The sequence below is a fragment of the Mastomys coucha genome, unplaced genomic scaffold, assembly GCF_008632895.1.
Source record: "Mastomys coucha isolate ucsf_1 unplaced genomic scaffold, UCSF_Mcou_1 pScaffold2, whole genome shotgun sequence".
Taxonomy (NCBI): domain Eukaryota; kingdom Metazoa; phylum Chordata; class Mammalia; order Rodentia; family Muridae; genus Mastomys; species Mastomys coucha.
In genome coordinates, this window is record NW_022196902.1 from 9,801,403 (window position 1) to 9,820,075 (window position 18,673).

The 18,673-nt window shown below is 40.2% G+C and overlaps 1 long non-coding RNA gene across 1 annotated transcript; it reads right to left on the minus strand.

The window, feature by feature from the left end:
• Positions 1 to 2,619: 2,619 nt before the first annotated feature.
• Positions 2,620 to 14,788, minus strand: LOC116097681. Its single transcript, XR_004121516.1, has 3 exons — positions 14,679 to 14,788; positions 3,501 to 3,573; positions 2,620 to 2,967 (listed from the first exon to the last, which is right to left on the minus strand). It is a non-coding gene; the product is annotated as an uncharacterized LOC116097681 (long non-coding RNA).
• Positions 14,789 to 18,673: the final 3,885 nt, after the last annotated feature.

Sequence of the window (18,673 nt, forward strand, 5' to 3'; positions counted from 1 at the left end):
TCCTTTATTGACTAATACAAGTTCACTTTGGGAAAAAGGAGTAGAGATGAGATAATGCGAACAGATCAGACCCAAGCAATGTTTTGCAAAAACAGTCCTTATGCCATGGGAGGGCATGGGTTTTGCAGTCTGGATTGACATTTTTCAAAAAGCCATGAAAAAGGAGAACATGCGGACAATAATATTCTAGAGCTGAAAGGAGCCGTGAGAATCGTTATTTAGGTCAACCATTTCACAGTGTAGATAAGAAAACAAAAGCCCAGAGCCGGAACTGTCTCCTCTAAGGTCAGTGAAGTCTGCCTCTCTCACTCAGTTCTCTTTAAATAGAAGCTTTCAAACTAGATGGGAGGACCAGAGAGGAGTGTGGAATGTTTGGGAAATATCTCCCAACTCTTTCTACCAAGAGAGAAGCTCCCCAAATGGCCAAAGAGAATCACTGTGCAAAAAGTCTAAGCCAAAGAGCATGGACAGGCAGGCCTCTTATTTCCAGGCATCAAGACCAGTGTGGCCTTGGATGGGAGAGAATGTCCAGGAGAGGAAGAGGCAGGCTTGTCAAAGCCCCTAGGCCTCTATGGCCAAGTGGTGGCCCACCTGGAAATTCAGGACAATGTCTGAAGAAGGATATTTGTGGTTGTCACACTGCTGAGAAGGGGGCTGTCCGCACCTAGTACAAAGAAACCCGAGGTGGAAAACCCATGGCCTTTTGTTCTAACAAAAAGTGGTACCTCCAGTAGTGTGTCCCACCACGGCTGGGAGAGAGAGGCTCCACCTTATCTTTCAAGTGGGGTTCTGCATCATTTCCCCCAAATGTTCCCTTCTGAATGAAGGCCAAATGACCACTTGTAATGACTATGCCTTTTTGTCAACCTGACTATATCTGGAATAAACTATAATCCAGAATTGGAAGTCTCACCTGTGATCCAGATCTTGAGAGACTGGGAGATACAAGTTTCTGACCTGGATCTTGGCATGGAGATCTTGAAGCATAGTGGCTATGAATCCCCAGAGACTAAGGCAAGGAGATCTCTGAGTTCATCTGGGACAAAGCAAGCCCCAGATCCAGGAGTGATATTACACCCCTTTAATCCGGGCCACAACTTCCACTGGAGACCTACATAAGGACATTGGAAGGAGGAAGGTCTGCTCTTCTTCAGCTGTTTGCATTGTGGGACTGAGCAACTGCTAGATCCTTGGACTCCCATCCACAGCTGACCATTGTTAGGGAGTTGGACTACAGATTGTAAGTCATAACAAATTCCCTTACTATATAGAGACTACCCAAAAATTCTGTGACTCTAGAGAACCCTGACTAATACACCACTCAAGAAAGATTCACTGCTCTCTTTAGGTCTTTAGAGTTTTACAACCCCCCACTCCTCACAACCAAGGAGAAAAAAAATTCAGATACTGAAAAGGTGAGCAGTACAGGAAGCAGCAATTTCAATAAAAATTCCTGGTGCTGAAAATATATGCGTCGGAGAGACTATTTTCCATGGACTTATATTTTTCTTGTTCTTTGTTGTCATTCCGCCATTCTTGGTAAATTTGTTTTCATTTTAAGTGTTACAAGCAGTTATTATGTATTCCAGGCAGGGCTCCCAAGCTGTGACAATTTAAATGAGAGAAATTTTTTTTGTAGAAAAAAAAAAAAAAAGGATAAAAGTATAAATGGTTTGTTGGAACGCTGAAGAAAAGCTTGCCTCAGAGAGCAAAATTCTTTTTATGTTGTCTTAATATTAATCCAAAATGAAAATGCCCTTCACTTCAAAAAGGGAAGATTTGGCAGGTATAAGATACAATAGGACAAGGATAGGGCCCCCTCCACATTTAGATCTGAATGTCTTCTAAGGAGACTTTGAAATCAATAGTGTATAAGATGCTACGAATAATTTTTTTAAATTGCCTAAATCTTTAACACATACGGCTCAAAGGAACAGAGGCACACCATAGCAGTGTGAAAGAACAAACAGGGCTTTGAAGGCAAACCTGAAAGCTCACATTCTAACCCAGGTGGGTACCATGTTCCATGGCCCAAGGCAAATGGTGTTTCTTAAATCAGTTAGCTTATAATCAAATAATAATAACAAGGTAGTTGTGAGGCACAAAAGTTATATAAATGTAAATGTCAATATGTAATTTCCTATATTAGTTCCCTATTACTACTTTAAAAAAAAGCAAAAGAAACAGTGGCACCATACTTTATAAAGAAAAGGCATTTATATCACCTGCTATTCACAGAAGCTGAGTGTCCATCAGCTCTAGCAAGGCTTCTCTATCTAAATAACCTCATGGTGAATGACATCATGGCTGCCAAGTGCGTGATGAGATTATACGTCAAAATGGAAAGCCAGAGACAAAGTCTGAAGTCAAGTTGGTTCTTCTATATCAATTCACTGTCGTAGGAGTTAAGACCCCTGGCCCTCTGCTGTCCTGTGCCCCTGATGGCCTAACCACTTCCCACATATCTTTTTATTTTTTAGTTTTTACTTAGTATAAATATAATATTATATACAATAATGGTTTCAGTATGACATTTTTATACATGTACAAAATATACTTTGATCATATTCACCTCCTATCTTCCACTCTTGGCCCCTCCCCCTCCGATCGACCCTCTTTCTCTTCCCATCTGGTTCCTCTTCCACTTTCAGGCAGGTTTTTGTTTTGCTTTTGTCTGCTGTGACTCCCTGAGTTTAATTTAGAGTTGTTTACAGAGCAATTTACCAGCAAGGCCTCATGATGCCTACCCCCCTCCATGACAGACAGTCCAATCTTGTGCAGGTCTTGTGCAGGTAATCACAGCTGCCGAGAGTTCAAGAGTACAACACCAGACATCACACTGGGAGGACAGCATTTCACAACACTTCTTCTGGCACTCTCACTTCTGATCCCTCTTCTACCTAAGACTTGGAGTAACAACCTCCCACTGCCAAACCAAGTTGTGCCCAAAGCGGTGACAGCTCTGATCTATGGACATAAACACAGAGATTCAGAAGGCAACTCATCAGGCATCTTAAGTCCATTTAGCAAGTCAACAGCACTACTTTCTCTACATGGACCTAGAACTTTCCCACGCATGGGCTTTTGACCAAGTTTAGATTACCTGGTGTGAGTCCCTACTGTGAAGCAACCCCAATCACAAGCAACTGTTTACCCACAGTCACACCTCTCTTCTGCACCAATGGGCAAGTCTTGCCTGGCATGTTGCTATTGTACTTTGTAGAGTTTGCTGCTGGGTAAGACAATTAATGGTTCCCTATCATGTTCCCCCCTCACCCCTGTTCCGTGGTCTGCATAGCCCCTTCCACCATTACAAAAACTACATCAACATAACCATGCTTGAATACCAAGCCCCTAAGACAGGAGCCTTTGGGATACTGTTTCCACCATGGACAGTGGACGCACCACAGTGAGGAACATCCACCATTGACAACACCATCAAGATCAGACCTACAGTTATACCAAAGGAATACTTTGGGTATGTTGCTTATCATACACACCCAGTCTTTAATTCCATCTCTTTTCTTTCCTTTTCTTTTCTCTTTCTCTTCTTTTCTGTTTAAGGTGAAGAACCTTTGAAGAAAAACAAATGCAATTCAAATATTTTCCCAGAATGTAGTTATGACAACACATTTTATCTATTAAACCAAAATATTAGAAAAGTATTGGAGAAAACTCACTTCCTTGGAATTTTTGACAAGCTGATAAATAAATAAATGTTAGCAAGAAAAGGTTGCATGCAGAAATAGCCAACCACTGGAATTTATTTACTTTGAAAAGGAGCTCAAAATTCCTACCAGTTGTATTACATCATTAATATGTGTCGAAGGATATAGCTTGTGAAAGCTCAGCGGTGGGCCAGAACTGACACAAACAGAAAAGTAATTTTAAGGGTAGAAAAAGTAGCTATAGATGATATAATAGTAAATACAAAACTAGGAGAATATTTGGAGTTTGTTATTTCTTTATGTGACTTTGTTTTGTTTTGTTTTGTTTTAATGCAGGATTTTATGGAGGCAACAAAAAGGTAGATAGAAAGAAAGTAGGGGATTAATTTATTTAGACTCTCAAGGGACTTTTGATAAAGTCCCACACAAGAGACTATTAAGGCAACTTGACAAACACTGGGTAAGAGGTAAAGGGCTGTCAATCATGAGTTAACTGTGGGTTAAGAGATAGAGAGAATGAAAGAGTAAGTGACCCACTCTTAACACGGAAAGGAGTTAATAGTGGGGTGTCAGCAATCATTAGAAAAGCAGTGTTCTCCAGGATTTCATTAACACCCTTGAAAATGGACTAAATAACAAGGTGCTGGAATTTGCTGACTACACAAAACTATTTTGGTTCGCAAAGTCTACACAAACACATGTGAGAGACATAGGATCCAAACTTGGTAATTGAGCAAAATAGTGGCAGATGAAGCTCTGAGCAAACAAGCAGGAAACTACTCTCATTGGAAGTACCACTATGATTTCTTGGGTGCTTGGCTGAGTTCTGAATCCACACTAACCTTAAATGAGGCAGAGGCAGACTCAAAGGAGGCAGCATAATGAAAATCCATGCATCATGCTCAGCCAAGTTTTGTTTTTAAAAGGGGAACCAACCAAATGCTCTTAAATTTCAATTAATATATATGTATATACTCTGATGCCACTGTAGATATAAATGACACAGGACTACCTTCCAAATACATGATACATTTGTATAAAAATTTGATGAAGGCTGGTGGAGTAGCTCAGTGGGTAAAATGCTTACTAATCAACCTGAAGACCTGAGTTTGGTCTTGAGGACGCAAATGGTGATAGAAGAAAAAGGAATCCTAATCGTTGTCCTCAGACTTCTTTCTATATGTGCACATACATACACAATAAACTTTTGGAACAACGTTGCAATGAAACTCATTCTTTAATACAGTGAATGCATATTAATTAAATGTATGACTGAGATAAATGACTATGGATTTTACTATCACCTCTTAGGAGGGAAAACAACCCTCTTCTAGATATCAATATTTAACATTCAGTTAAAATCACCTTCTTTTCTTTTTAAAATTTGTATTTGTGTGTTGTACATAGGTATATGAGAGAATGAAAGAGGGAGAAAATGTTACATGTGTGGGCAACATAGGCCCCTGGAGCTAGAGTTTCAGGCAGTTATAATCCACCTGACATGGGTTCTGTAAACCAAACTCAATCCTCTAGAGCAGTGGTTCTCTTCCTTCCTAAGACTGTGACCCTTTAAGACAGTTCCCATGTTGTGGTGATGCCCAACCTTAACATTTTTGTTGCTATTTCATAACTGTAACTTTCCTACTGTTATCAATTGTAATGAAAATATCTGATATGCAGGATACCTGAGATGTGACCCTTATGAAAGGATCATTTGACCTTTAAAGGGGTCACAACCCAGAGGTTGAGAACTACTGTTCTAGAAGCTCAGGAAGTGCTCACAGCCTCTAAGCCTCCAAATCACTTGATTCCTATGGAAGATGGTAAAAATAGAAACAATGTTGATAACATGTATGAAAATATTTATAAATGGTAGGAGGAGACACCATTTCAGATGAGAAATTCTAAAGTGTGAAATAATCTGAACATAATAAGAAAGATAACATATGAAGTCCAATGTTTCCCATGAAGGTGAAAAGCTGTCTGAATTTTTACAACTTATCTGTAGGTGCAACAGAGGCAAGTGCCAAGGAGTCTCCTGAGGTAAAGTTGTTGCAGTCACCTGACCTGGAGGGTCTCAGCTTCCAAATGATTGCACATGTTCCTTTTCCAAGCGACCGTCTATCCTTGGATACCAGGAAGAGGCATGCCTCCCCTCTGCTCTTCCCTAAATTCTTAGCTCAGAGAGATGCTCCCTTTCTTATTGGGAGCAAGATGAGACCTAAGACCTGTCTGATGGAACAAGAGTGCTGTCCAACACTCTGCACCAACACAAACTACATTGTCCTGACTCAGTACTTGTTGAGAAAATGGCATTTCATGCTAGGTTAGGAACTACATGAGTGATAGGTGTATGGCATACCAGAGACACTGTGGTAGAAGGTGGGACTGGTGGCTAATTCCCTTCCTGTTGTGTTAGGTCCCCAAAGCAGTATTTCTTAAGCTGTGCATCTTAGTTACTATGTTCAGGCAGGTGCTGAGGAATAGGATTCCTTTCTGTCTTTCTCCTCCTAGAATCTCATCTTTCAGTAGCATGGTTAACAAAAATAAACTCAGAATGATGAGCAATAAAACAGAAGAAAGGACAAACCAAATGTAAACGGAAAAATATCATTAATAGACACTAAAAATTAAGGTTTACCATACAAGAGACAAAACTCACATTTTTCTTTTCTTTTTCTTTATTCTTTTTTTTTTAATTTTGCAAGTGACATGTAAGTATTCTATAAGGGATAGGATTACCCTTAAACCATAGATTTTTTTTTTTCAGGGAGGTAGTTGGGTTTCATGAAATATTCCAAGTGACACTGATATTATCATCTTCAAACACACAGGTTCTTTCTCAAAGGGGGCACAAGGTAATATTTTCCCAGCAATCCTTCAAAGTATGAGAAGCAGAATATTTTTTTTGAGCTGTTGGCACCATGAGAAAGTATTATATCAAGGCTAAGTCACCGGCCAGGGTCAGTGTTTACACAAGTGTCTTCAGCTCTCCACTCTGCACCAAAAATAGCACGAAATCACTCTCCAAATAAAACCCAAGTAAATAAGTGCACACAGCTATTGGATAATTTGCTATTTTTAGGTTACCTCTTCAAACTTATATTACGTTCTATCAATAACAATAAGTAAACGTCAATTCTTCCCTCCTTCATTCTTGAAGCAATCTGTATACTTTGAAACTTTTTATGAATCCCAGCACTCAGGACACAGAGGCAGGAGAATCTCTGTGAATTTGAGTCCAGCTGGGTCTACAAAGTGAGTTCCATAGCGTGAGTTCTAGAACAGACAGAGCTACATAGTAAAACTGTCTCAAGAAAAGAGAAAGAGGAGGAGGAGGAAGAGGAGAAGCTTTTATGACCTATAAAACCATCATATTAAATATTAAACCTACAGAGGTGGTAGGTTTTTCAACTGAATGGATATTATCCAGTTTACAGTTGAATGGATGTGTATATGCACACATGTATACAAATGCACATGCATGAGTATATGTATGCATATGGAGGCCAGAGGTACTCAGTGTTGGGCATCTTCTTCCATCTTTCTTGACATTTTTGTTTTGTTTTATTTTGGTTTGGTTTGGTGTTAGATAGAGTCTTTCACTGAACCCAGAGCTCACCAACTCAGCAAGAGCAGTTGGACAATGAACTCTGGAGTCTACTTTGTCTGCCCTCCTGGCACAAATGTTATTGGTGCAGCCACTCTTGTCATTGGTTCTGGGTATTGGCTGTCTGACCTCAGATTCTCACACTGACACACAGGTAGTTTGCCAATTGAGCCATCTCCCTGATACCCAGATGGGAGTTATTAATCCAAGACAGCCTCTCTCTAGAATAGAGGCTAAAAGAAAGCTAGATCAAATATCCATGCATTTCCCTTTAAAATGAGCCTCTCGGGTTGTCTTTTAAAATTGGTTTACTTTTGTTTTAAGTTTTCTTATGTATTCATTGCTTAAGAATATGCTCTTAGGTTGAGATCCTACATGCAGTCTGAAAATTAATTATAAACTCACTAGAATGTAGAGTTTAACAAAAAAGAGTCCTGACATCTTTAAGCCATAACTCATTAGCATATAATTCAGCCACTAAAGTGCCCAATTCAGTGGCCTTTAGCCATCCACAGATATATGCAACCAACATCAAGGCCACTGTTAAAATATCTTCGTTACTTCATATTGAAGTTCCATATGCCCTGCTACCTTTTCCTCTTCTCATCCTAGCCCCACGGAATTTCCAGTCTACATTCTACGTGGAAGGGTTCCCTGTTCTAAGTTTCACTAAGTAGGAGTTGGTGATGCCTACTTGTAATCTTAACACTGAGGAGGTTAAGGTAAGAAGATCTAGACCTCAAATTCAAGGTCAGCCTGGGCTATATAATGACAACTGTCTCAAAAATAACTGATTCCTTTTTTCTAGACCTTGATGTAACTGAAATCATGGAATTGGATTTTTGTGACTGACATCTTTTCCCTTGCCATGATGTGGTTTCATGTTGCAACATATGTCATTTGCCTACTCCTTTTTTAGCTGAATAGCATTCCACAATGGGTGGTGATGTAGGTACCATGTTGATTATCCTCTTCAGGTGATGGACATGTAGATTGCTTCTGCTTTTCGGCTATTACAAACAATGCTGTCATACCTGTTCCTATAAAGGGCTCTGTGAATATACCTCTGTCATCTTTCACGGATATCTACCTAGCAGTAGAAGTTGCTGGTCATACAGTAGCATTGGACTTAGTTGTCCAACAAATATGTACACTTACACTTCTATAAAAATATGAGGCTCTAATTTCTCCACATCTGTCATTACTGAACTTTTCAATTGAACCCACCCTAACAGTCATGGCTGTAGCTCACCATGGTTCTGAGTTTCCTTTCTCTCATGAGTAACCAAGTGTCTTCTCCTGTTCCTATTGGCTGCTTGTATTTCCACTGAGAAATATCTACTCACATCCAATGTGAATTTTTCTTTAAATGGGAGCCAGTTACTTTGGCATGCAATATAATTTTCACAGCTGATTTTTTTTTTAGCTAACAAATGATGAAAAATAAGTCATAAGTGAGGTACAGTTATTGAAGTCAGGCATTCTTGATTAAAGCAAGACAATGAAGGGGAAAGACACTATGAAAAACAAACAGAATCTCTCAAGAAACCAGAGGACTCATCATCCCATAAGGTGGCAACAACAGTCTCCCAGGGCTCTGACAGCTTCTCGAGGCCACAGTATGGAAAGCCATTGAAGGTCACTGTGATTATTCTAATCCTCTTTATAGGATCACTTTCAATTTTATATGGTTTGTTTTAAAAGGCTAGGAGGGCCCTAATATAATTTGGGACTTGGCAAAGGGAAGGACTACTTGTTATCCACACTATGCTCTTAAATGTTCTACAACCAACTCTCTGCAGGGGCAGGTCTGATTTGTACTTTCACCATAACTGATTTAAGGCATCCAAGTCATGTCAATCTACACAAGAGCTTTCTGGAAATTCAACAATCAGCTCCCAGGTTTGTTAGGAGCCAACCTAGACATAGCACCACCACTCCACAGGTGACTGTTACAAGTTCTATGCTATGGTGGTCTCCCCCTACTGCTACCATCTGAGTGATTATTTCCCTCCAAAATTCATAGTGAAATTCAGTCTCCGTGCAACTATTGAAGAAGTGTGTCCTTCATGAGTTGATTAGGTAATGAGGGCTCTCCTGTATGCATGTTATTAATGATCTTACAAAGATATGTGGAAGGCAGAGTTGAAGAGATGGCTCAGTACATAAATATTTGTCACACACTCATGAGAACCTGATTTCAGGTCCAGAACCCATGTAAGGTGCCATTCGCCTCTAATCCCAGCACTTGCAGAAGTGAAGATAAAAGGATCCTTGGGGCTTGCTGGCTAGCCAGTCCAGCCAAATCAGCAAGTTCTGGGTTCTGTGAGAGATTCTTTCTCAAAAAATATGGTGGAGAGTTAGAGAAGACACATTGACCTCTGGACTATGTGTACCTGTGCACACATATATACAACACATTTGTGTGATTCCAGCTAGGTCCTTTCTCCCTTCTATACCGTTCACATTATTTAAAGCACTACCTTAGAAGCAGAGAATAGCCTGCGTCAAATTTGCCAGCATCTTGATCTCAGTCTTTCCAGCCTCCAGAATGTTAAGAACATTAATTTCTATTAAATAAATGTGTATCTTCATTTTCTGACCTTAGTGACCTCAAAGAAGAAATGAATGAATCCTTTTCCCTTTCCTTCAAAGTACACTGAGGCTCAGGCAGGTTTTAAATGCATATCTAGGGCCACAGAGCCAGGAAATGTCATGTTGGTCTCTCCAAAGATTTTACTCTACCTGGTACACTAAATCAATTCCTCAATCTGAAAAACATACCAAAAACAACCCTTTAAGAGATTAATTAATTTTTATGTTATATGTATGAGTATTGTTGCCTGCATTTGTGTATGTGTGTTATGTACATGTCTGGTGACCATGGGGACCATAAGAGGGTGTTCAGTCCCCTGAAACTGAAGTTACAGATGTTATGGCATTGTAAGCTACCATGTGGATGCTGGAAATCACATACAGTCAAGGATCCCTCCCTAATGCACATACATCCCATGACATCCATGACCATGTGAAGTGTTAGGCATACAAATTATAATCAGAAACAATAGTTTTCCTTGACGAATTAGGCAGAGCCTGTTATCAGAAGGCCCAATTCAGGCAGTAATTTCCAAACAAATGTTCTAGCTTCTCCAAGCAGTAGAGAAAGTAACCCTGAGTAACCGATAGACAGTTACTTGTAGCATCATAATCACCAGTAACTTCTTCCTAGACCAGCCCCAGTCATCACGTGGGCTGTCACCATACCAAGTCAAGAGCCCCTCATCTGTTCAATCACATATGCAAAAATCATACATTCACATAGCCTCCTGGCAAAGTACAAATAATTTCATTTCAACAAATAGTGTATGACAGTATTCTCCCTACCTTAGTTTTTTTGTAAAGATTTATTTATTATGTATACAGTCTGCTTCTATGTATGTCTGCAGGCCAAGAGATGGTACTAGATCTCATTATAGATGGTTGTGAGCCACCATGGGGGTGCTGGGAATTGAACTCAGGACCTCTGGAAGAGTAGCTAGTGCTCTTATCCTCTGAGCCATCCCTCCAGACCACCTACTTTAGATTTTTTTTTAAAAAGCACCTAATCTTACATTTGAAAGCACAGTGGAACTATTGGGACTGAACATTAACAAAGATTCTATTTAAATAAAACTGTTAAATTCTTCACCCAGATGCTAATGATCAGTACACTGAAACATTTGTAATTGGACAAATTGCATGGAAGGAATCAATTACACAATCAATGCAAGTTTCAACTTCTGTTTCCAGCCAGTATCAAAGAGGTGGGTTGATCAGCCACCAGATAACACATTCCTCTCTCGATTCCTGGCACCCGCCATGGAATATATTACTCTCCTAGAGAAGCTGCTCTTGTGTACTTGTTAGGTAAGTTACATTTGTAATTCAGCATCCACACTTTGGTAATTAGCCCTGTACCAGTTGAGACTCAAACTTCATCACATAACAATGTCCAGAAGTTTTCAATACTTACAAAAAAATTTTTTTTCTTTTTAAGACCAAAGAAGACATCAGCCAAGGTTTAGAAGATCGACTTTTAATTTATGGCAAGAACATTAAGCTTGAGTGTGTTGTCGTCAAGCAGTGGAGACCATTAATGTACAATACTCTTCATTGTGTTTTGTTCTGCAATATAGTAAAACCTGAATGAACTAGATTTTTTTTTAAGCATGCACTTATTTTTTTTAACCTTTCACCCAGCAAAGAATACAATAAACAGTAGCCTCATTCAGAGATCTTTGGTACAAAGCAAAGTGCTTTGACACTTAATAGTATCATTATTATTGGCTTAGCGTCAGAAATGTAGGCGAACAAGAAGGGAAGAGACAAGAAGATGGAGAAGGAAAACATTTGGGTATTCCCCAGGTTCCCTTTCCACAACCCACATCCTTGGTACCCTCATCCGCCTGCCACAGATGATCCATTAACAGAGAGGAGTGCCTTCCTAGGCATCATGGGATTCTTACTGAATTCTGTGCATTCTCGGCCCTGACTCCTCATCCCTCGTGCTTCAGTACAGGCTAGATCTCTGGAATCTCATGCCCTCAGGGCCAGGTTTGCTTATTAGGAAATACAACAGACTAGTCCTGTGAGTTAGTTGGGAAAGTTAAGAGAACACTACTCATTCTATTGCCTCCTAAAGGTACACCCAAACTGCTACCAGGGCTTCCTGGAGACAATGGGCCACTCTTTCATGGACTCCTTTAAGGGCCATTCCAGGAGTAAGGATACCAGCTTAAGCTATAGAGGAAATAGCATCATGTCAGGCAGGATTCAGCCTTAGCCTCTGGATGCACATGGCTAGAAGGATGAGTAATGGGCAAAGAGAGATAGAAAGAGTAGGTGGGGCCTCCTCGGTATGCATGTTCCTCAATAGCATGGAGATGGCCTCGCAAGAAAATCCCAGCCAGTCTTCTACTTCCACCTCTGCGCACATTATCTACAAGTACCATTTGACTCACGGTGCACACAACAAATATGGATGGGTGGTTTGTAGACACAACCTTTCAGAACCTAAGCACCAGAAACACTGGTTTCTAGCATGAGCTCTCATCCCAAGACGTACGTAGGGAGTCGAGTTGTGCAACCAATCTCATATGGCTAGGAGTTTCTTTTGTTTGGCAGCCAGGTAAGGCAGGACTGCCTCCTTTAAGCCACACGCCTTCCCTTACATACCCTTCATACACGGAATTCCTTCTGAAGCCACTGAAAATCCCTTTTGCAGAATAGGGATTTTTTTTTTGTACAAACCTATCTATCGTATCTCTCTCCCTCCAACCATCCTAGCAAGTCCCCTTAGCCTCCTAAGACCTCTTCTCAAAACTCCCACGTTCCACATTCCCAGGAAGGCTTTTCCTACAAAGGATCTCCTCTAAATCAAAATGGCTGCAGTCCAAAGGTTATGGCAAAGAACAGTTCAGCTAGCTGCCAGGGAAGTCTCAGCTGGATGACTGGCCTTTCCTTCCTCTGTGTTTTTTTTTTTTTTCTTTCTGCGTTGTCATGTCTCTCCCAGTTAAATGACAAACATGATATAGAAATTGCTTTTAGCTTTTTGTTTTCAGGCTTTCATATGACTCCACTCAACAGATTGGAAAACATTATCATACACAAGTGCATACGTTAGTGGGTGACTTGGATGCTCCATGGTGGAACGAATAAACAATTACTGGCAAACACCAGGGTATGGCACTTCAATGAGGTCATCATAGAGTCACTAGCTATTATGTTTACAAACTTAAGGTGAGAGGTGGAGGTGTGTGTGTGTATGCGTGTGTGTGGGGTGTGTGTGTGTGTGTGTGTGTGTGTGTGTGTGTGTGTGTGTGTGTAGATTGAGAGGAAAAAAATTAGTATGTGTTTTTAAAGCAGAAAGCTAGGAAAAATCTAACAAAATGCAATATCTTAGCACTAAAATCCAGAAGCATATTACAATCTTATGAACACACATATCACAGATGGTGAAAAAAAAACACTTCAAAAAACTGTATATGAACATTAGTCAAATGTTTTCCCTCAGATGCATAAGACTGATAGAAACCAAGCAGAAAGAAAAGATGGTTGTGACCATTGTGATGTTCAGCCCTTGTCTAGCTTGTGGTTGGCCAATTAAGGAGTTACGTTCTGAAATCACCTTCTTCTGGTAGACTCATGAATGATTAGAAGGCTTTTCCCAGTAGTAATTACCAATGGTCTAGTGTGAACCCAGAGATGCATACCTCACTGGATTCCAAAGAGATTGGTCTTACCCTGGCGCTATTTTTAGTAGCAACTTTGATGATGGGAAAGAATATGGTTATTAAGTTCGGTAATGACATCAAACTGGGTGTGGTACATCCCACTTTGGAAAACTGGATAGAAGTCCAAAGGATCTTGATAAGTCAGAGTGGTGGGTGGACACAGACAGGTTCTGCAGTGTCACTCACAAGGGAAAAAAAACAAGCCATACAATTGCAGGATTCATTCTGTGATGTCATGAGGAAAAGGGTCTGGAGGTCATAGCCAGCTTAGGCTACTAACATTTGGCTTTATCTTGAAAGGCAAGTTCAATTTAGGAGAAGAAAAGCAGGTTGTCTTTTCTGGGTGCCAAGTGTAGTTCATGTTTGTACTATAAAAACAAAACTCTATAGTGTCTTTAAGCTCACATTGTAAAGTAGAACAATTGAGGATGTGGGGAGCGGTTTAAAAAAAATCAATTTGTTCATTGATTATACGTTTGAGGAGCCACTAAGATCACAAAGTGATTTGGTTTGTGAACTGCAGAGGGGAGCAGAGTGTGGGCAAGCCTGGCAAAGGGAGGACTGGCGAGAGAGAAATGAGGCTCACTGACAGAAGAACAGCTGTACAGCAAGCAAGGCTGGAGAAAGCAGAGTTCAGTCAGAAGCCAGACTGAGGACAGCCCCATGGACAGCCCCGTGGACAGACAGGAAGCCAGAACAAAAGCAGTACTGAAAAACTACAGAGTCTGTGCTTCTTGTTCGTCTGGCCTGACCCACCCCCACCCATTTTTATTTATAAAGGGAGGTAACAGAAAGAAAGGACAGGGAAGGAGCGTCACCAGTGCTTGGAATCTTTGCTTCCCACAGAGTGTCTAGTAAAAAGTTGATTGAGCTCCATGGCCCACAGTCATGCTTCCCCAGGCCCCAGTATCGCTGTTTGATAGTTTGCTATTCCAAGATGATATTGGCAGGTTACGTGGAGTTGTGAAGAAAATCCAAAACCCCAAAACCTTTACCTCTGCCAAGGTGAGCTCCAGCCTGTTCCTCCCACACCCTCACCTCCACCCCACCTCCCAGGCTTTGGGGAAAGCCTCCTAGGAGTCACGTCTGGAATGCATAATGTCCTTCCAACTCCCCAGGACTTCTCACCTTCAAGGCTGGATAAGGAAGCAGGCCACCTCCCAAGGACTTGTCTAACCTCTTTTTGTCACAGCCTTTTCTCCTTCTTAGGAACGCAGAGCATTTGTTTACTATCAGTGGCATTCCCTTGACACATAGTCACACATTGTGACATCTCAGGCACAGTTGAGTCACCATTTGTTGCTTACTTCTCTTCTGCATTCCCACCAGGTCATATGCTCTCTGAAGATGGGGATCATGCCTTAGTTAAACTGCTTGTATCCTCCTATAGAGCCTAACACTGCAATCACTGTGCTGTGAGAGGGAGTAAGCTAGCCCTGCTGAATGAATAAGTGCATGCCTGTACAAATGCATGAATGAGTGAGTGAGTAAGTGAGTGAGTGAGTGAGTGAGTGAGTGAGTGAGTGAGTGATAGGGAGTAAGTTAACCCTGCTGAATGAATATATGCATGCCTGTACAAATGCATGAATGAATGAGTGAGTGAATGAATGAGTGAGTGAGTAAATGGATGAATGAGTGAGTGAGTGAGTGAGTGAAGGAAAATGTTGAAAGAAGAACAATCTTCAAAAATGTTGTTTTCTTTTCTTTTTCTTGGGACAGGGTCTTACATTGTAGGTCTGGCTATCCTATGTAGATAGACCAGGTTCTCCTTAACTCATAAAGACCCCCCTTCCTCCACCTCCCTCCTGAGTGCTGGCATTAAAGACAGGTACCAGTAGGCCGGGAAATGTTGAGTTCTTGTGTAGTTTTTGCTTGTTTGTTTGTTTCTTTGTTTTTTAACTGTTCTGAAGAGAGAGGCTGCAGTGAGAAAGCAAAAGCCAATTAAGAAACCATTAACACTTTACTAATCTGTTCTCTCTCTGTTACTTTGTTTCTTCAGGGCAGAGTCTCATATAGCCCAGGATGCTCTTGAACCCTCCAGAATGATTCTGAACCCCCAGTCCTGGTGCCCATACCTCTCAAGGAGAATCCAACCCTTGCTACTTGCAATACTATTTTATAAGTTCTTAGTAGGAATACTAGATGTCAGTACTATGAAACTCAATTAAAAATCCACACTGGGGGCTGGAGAGATGGCTCAGTTAACCATCTGTAATGAGGTTCTGAAGCCCTCCTCTGGAGTGTCTGAAGACAGCTACAGTGTACTTACATATAAAAAAAATAAATAAATCTAAAAACAATCCACAATGACATACACACACACACACACACACACACACATATATATATAGAGAGAGAGAGAGAGACAGAGAGACAGAGAGAAAGAACCACTGTTATATATATGATTCTGAAATAAGATTATAAAATTATACAATTGTTAGTATTTTCGTCTGAGCAGAGCATTTCTTATCAGCACAGGGGATTATAAAGCAAAAAGGAAATCATCCCATGCATGAGTGTGATTTAAGATGATTCAGTCTAATAAAATTTGAATGCTTTTATTATGCTGAGATTAATATTTTATGTTCATTTTGCCCCAGCTCACTATGAGTGATCTTTCTGCTATGTCTGCCAACAAAATGTCAAAGGTGCCAGCTATATTTACATTAGTACTTGGGATTTTTGAATTAAAACACTGGCTCATTTTGCAAAGATCCATATTGAATGATAGTAACTTATCTGGGTTGCGTCTGAACCTCTGTCCTGGGACTTCAAAGCCGTGGGTCATAGCCACAGCACCTTTTCATACTATCTTCAACATGAAATTTTCTTGCTGATTGTTGTCTGAGCACTATACTTAGATATCAGAATTTTTCAAAACTAGTGAGACATTATTGTATACAGTGACTGAGGCATCTGATGGACACCTCACTTGCTTTAGGTGACTGATTGACATCCCATTCACTGAGGTAATTCATTGGCAGCCTATTAGTTGAGAGTGTTGGCTGACATTCCAGTAAAATTTGTTTTTCTCTTGAAACCTTCCTCTTGTTTCTAAAACAATTCAGAATGTTCAGTATAAAAGCATTGTGTTAGGAGTGGGCAAATATATTCTGGCATGACTTGTGAGTTTGAGAATCAGACAGAAAATTTTTTGTCAAAATCAACATTGCCTTGTTTCCATCTTGACTAAAGTCTACGTGATAGAAACCTATTTTACACTAAATTTCATAGTATTTCTGTGATTCAGTCACATCTTTCTTCATTTGCAAGTCTGAGGAGTTGTATATCTTTTTAAAACTGGGCTCAGATCAGTAAGCAGAAGAGATAGCTGGGCATGCTGGGTACCTGCGTGAAGCCAGGGGACAGGACAGCAGCAAGGAATCTTAGAGGCCTGAGTATTCAGCCAGCATCTAAGTTGCAATAATACCCAAAGCCTTTGGCTTGGAGCTTCATTTTCACTTTTTTGAATTCTTTATTAATTTTATTATTGTTGTTGCTGTTATTATTATTTTGTGATTTTAGATAAAGGACAGGTTCAAAGTTCAGGGTAACAAGTCTATGGGTAGTTTGATTTATGTTGGTGTTATATCCTAATAAAAACACTAGAAGTTGAAAATTTCCTAGGGAGTGAATAATATCAAAGATTATGTTACACAAAACCACTGTTTTGGGGCAATGAATATTTACTAATATTTAAAGATGTTCTTAATGCACTTGGGAGGCAGAGGCAGAGGCAGGTGGATTTCTGAGTTGGAGGACTCTGTAGACAGCCTGGTCTACAGAGTGAGTTCCAGGACAGCTGAGGCTATACAGAGAAACCCTGTCCCGATAAAGCCAAAAGAAGAAAAGTTGTTCTTAATACATCTAACATAGTCAAGTATGGGGATTTCCCAGCACTTGGGAGGCTAAGGTAGGAGGGTTGCCAAGATTTTTAGGCTACCATGGGCTGCATAATGAAACCCTCTCTTAAAAAGAACACAACACCAACAACAAAAACTAAAAAACTAAAAAACTAAAATACCCAGCACCCTAGCTTAGCTACGTAAGACACCATTGCGTGAGTCTGTTTCTCCTTGCGGCCATGTAACAGACTGGGACCATCAGGACCGGCTGTTGCTCAGCATTGTTAGAATGAGTTCTCACCTCTTACCAACCTGGGCAAAGGTCAACACTGAAAAGAGTACAGTTCCTCCTAAATGCATAGTGTTTTTGTACCATCACAGATTCAAAGAGCTGTGCCTGAACCATCTGTACTTTTTGTCATGAAACTAGTGAGTGACTTAGAAATGAGCAATGACTGAGAAACTGACCCTAGAGGCTTGGAGACCCCAGCTCTATCATCCATTATAGGCTGTTTTATTTCATTTCTTCATTTAAGATAATCTTCATCAGAGCTTGAAACTACTAAATAGCAATTAGCACAGTACCTTGAATAGACTGCCTTCTCCATTAACTGAAGTCATAAGGTGCTGGGCAACAGTAGGGTTTGAAGGTCCCAGCCAGCCACAGGGTCACAAGGAGAAGGTCCAGCTGTAACGCGTAGGGTTTCATTTAATTTCCAGAAGGTGAACTATCCTGTTGATGGGAAACAGGCTGCACCTTAAGTACTCCTTAAGGGCTAGGCATTTGGAAGGCTGGATGAGACAAGGGCAAAAAGAAGGGAAAATGATAATGAAATAAGGAGATATCTCACTTTGTTTTCTTGAAAATCATGAACTTACATTTTCTCCCAAATTCCCCAAATATTTTCTGGGGAATTGATACTCTTCAAAAATGATAATAATCTCAGACTATTCCATTAAAATTGCTTCAAAACTACAATGATAGGGACAGCATAACAGATCCTAGAACTGGAAAAAAACCCTACATTCCATATCAAATAAAATAGCAATTTGGTATCAGATATATTTGCTTAAATAAACAGTAATTTAACATTTATTAAAATGTAAATATACTACCAATCCCAGCAATGTTAAATAAACAGTAAAGGGTGAGATTACAAAACAGCTTAATGTGTTGCCATCTAAAAAGCCGACAATATCAAAGTGATAATTCAGTTAGCATTTACTAATCTCAAACAGGGTAATTGGGATCTGAGATGAATATGATACAGTGTTCAC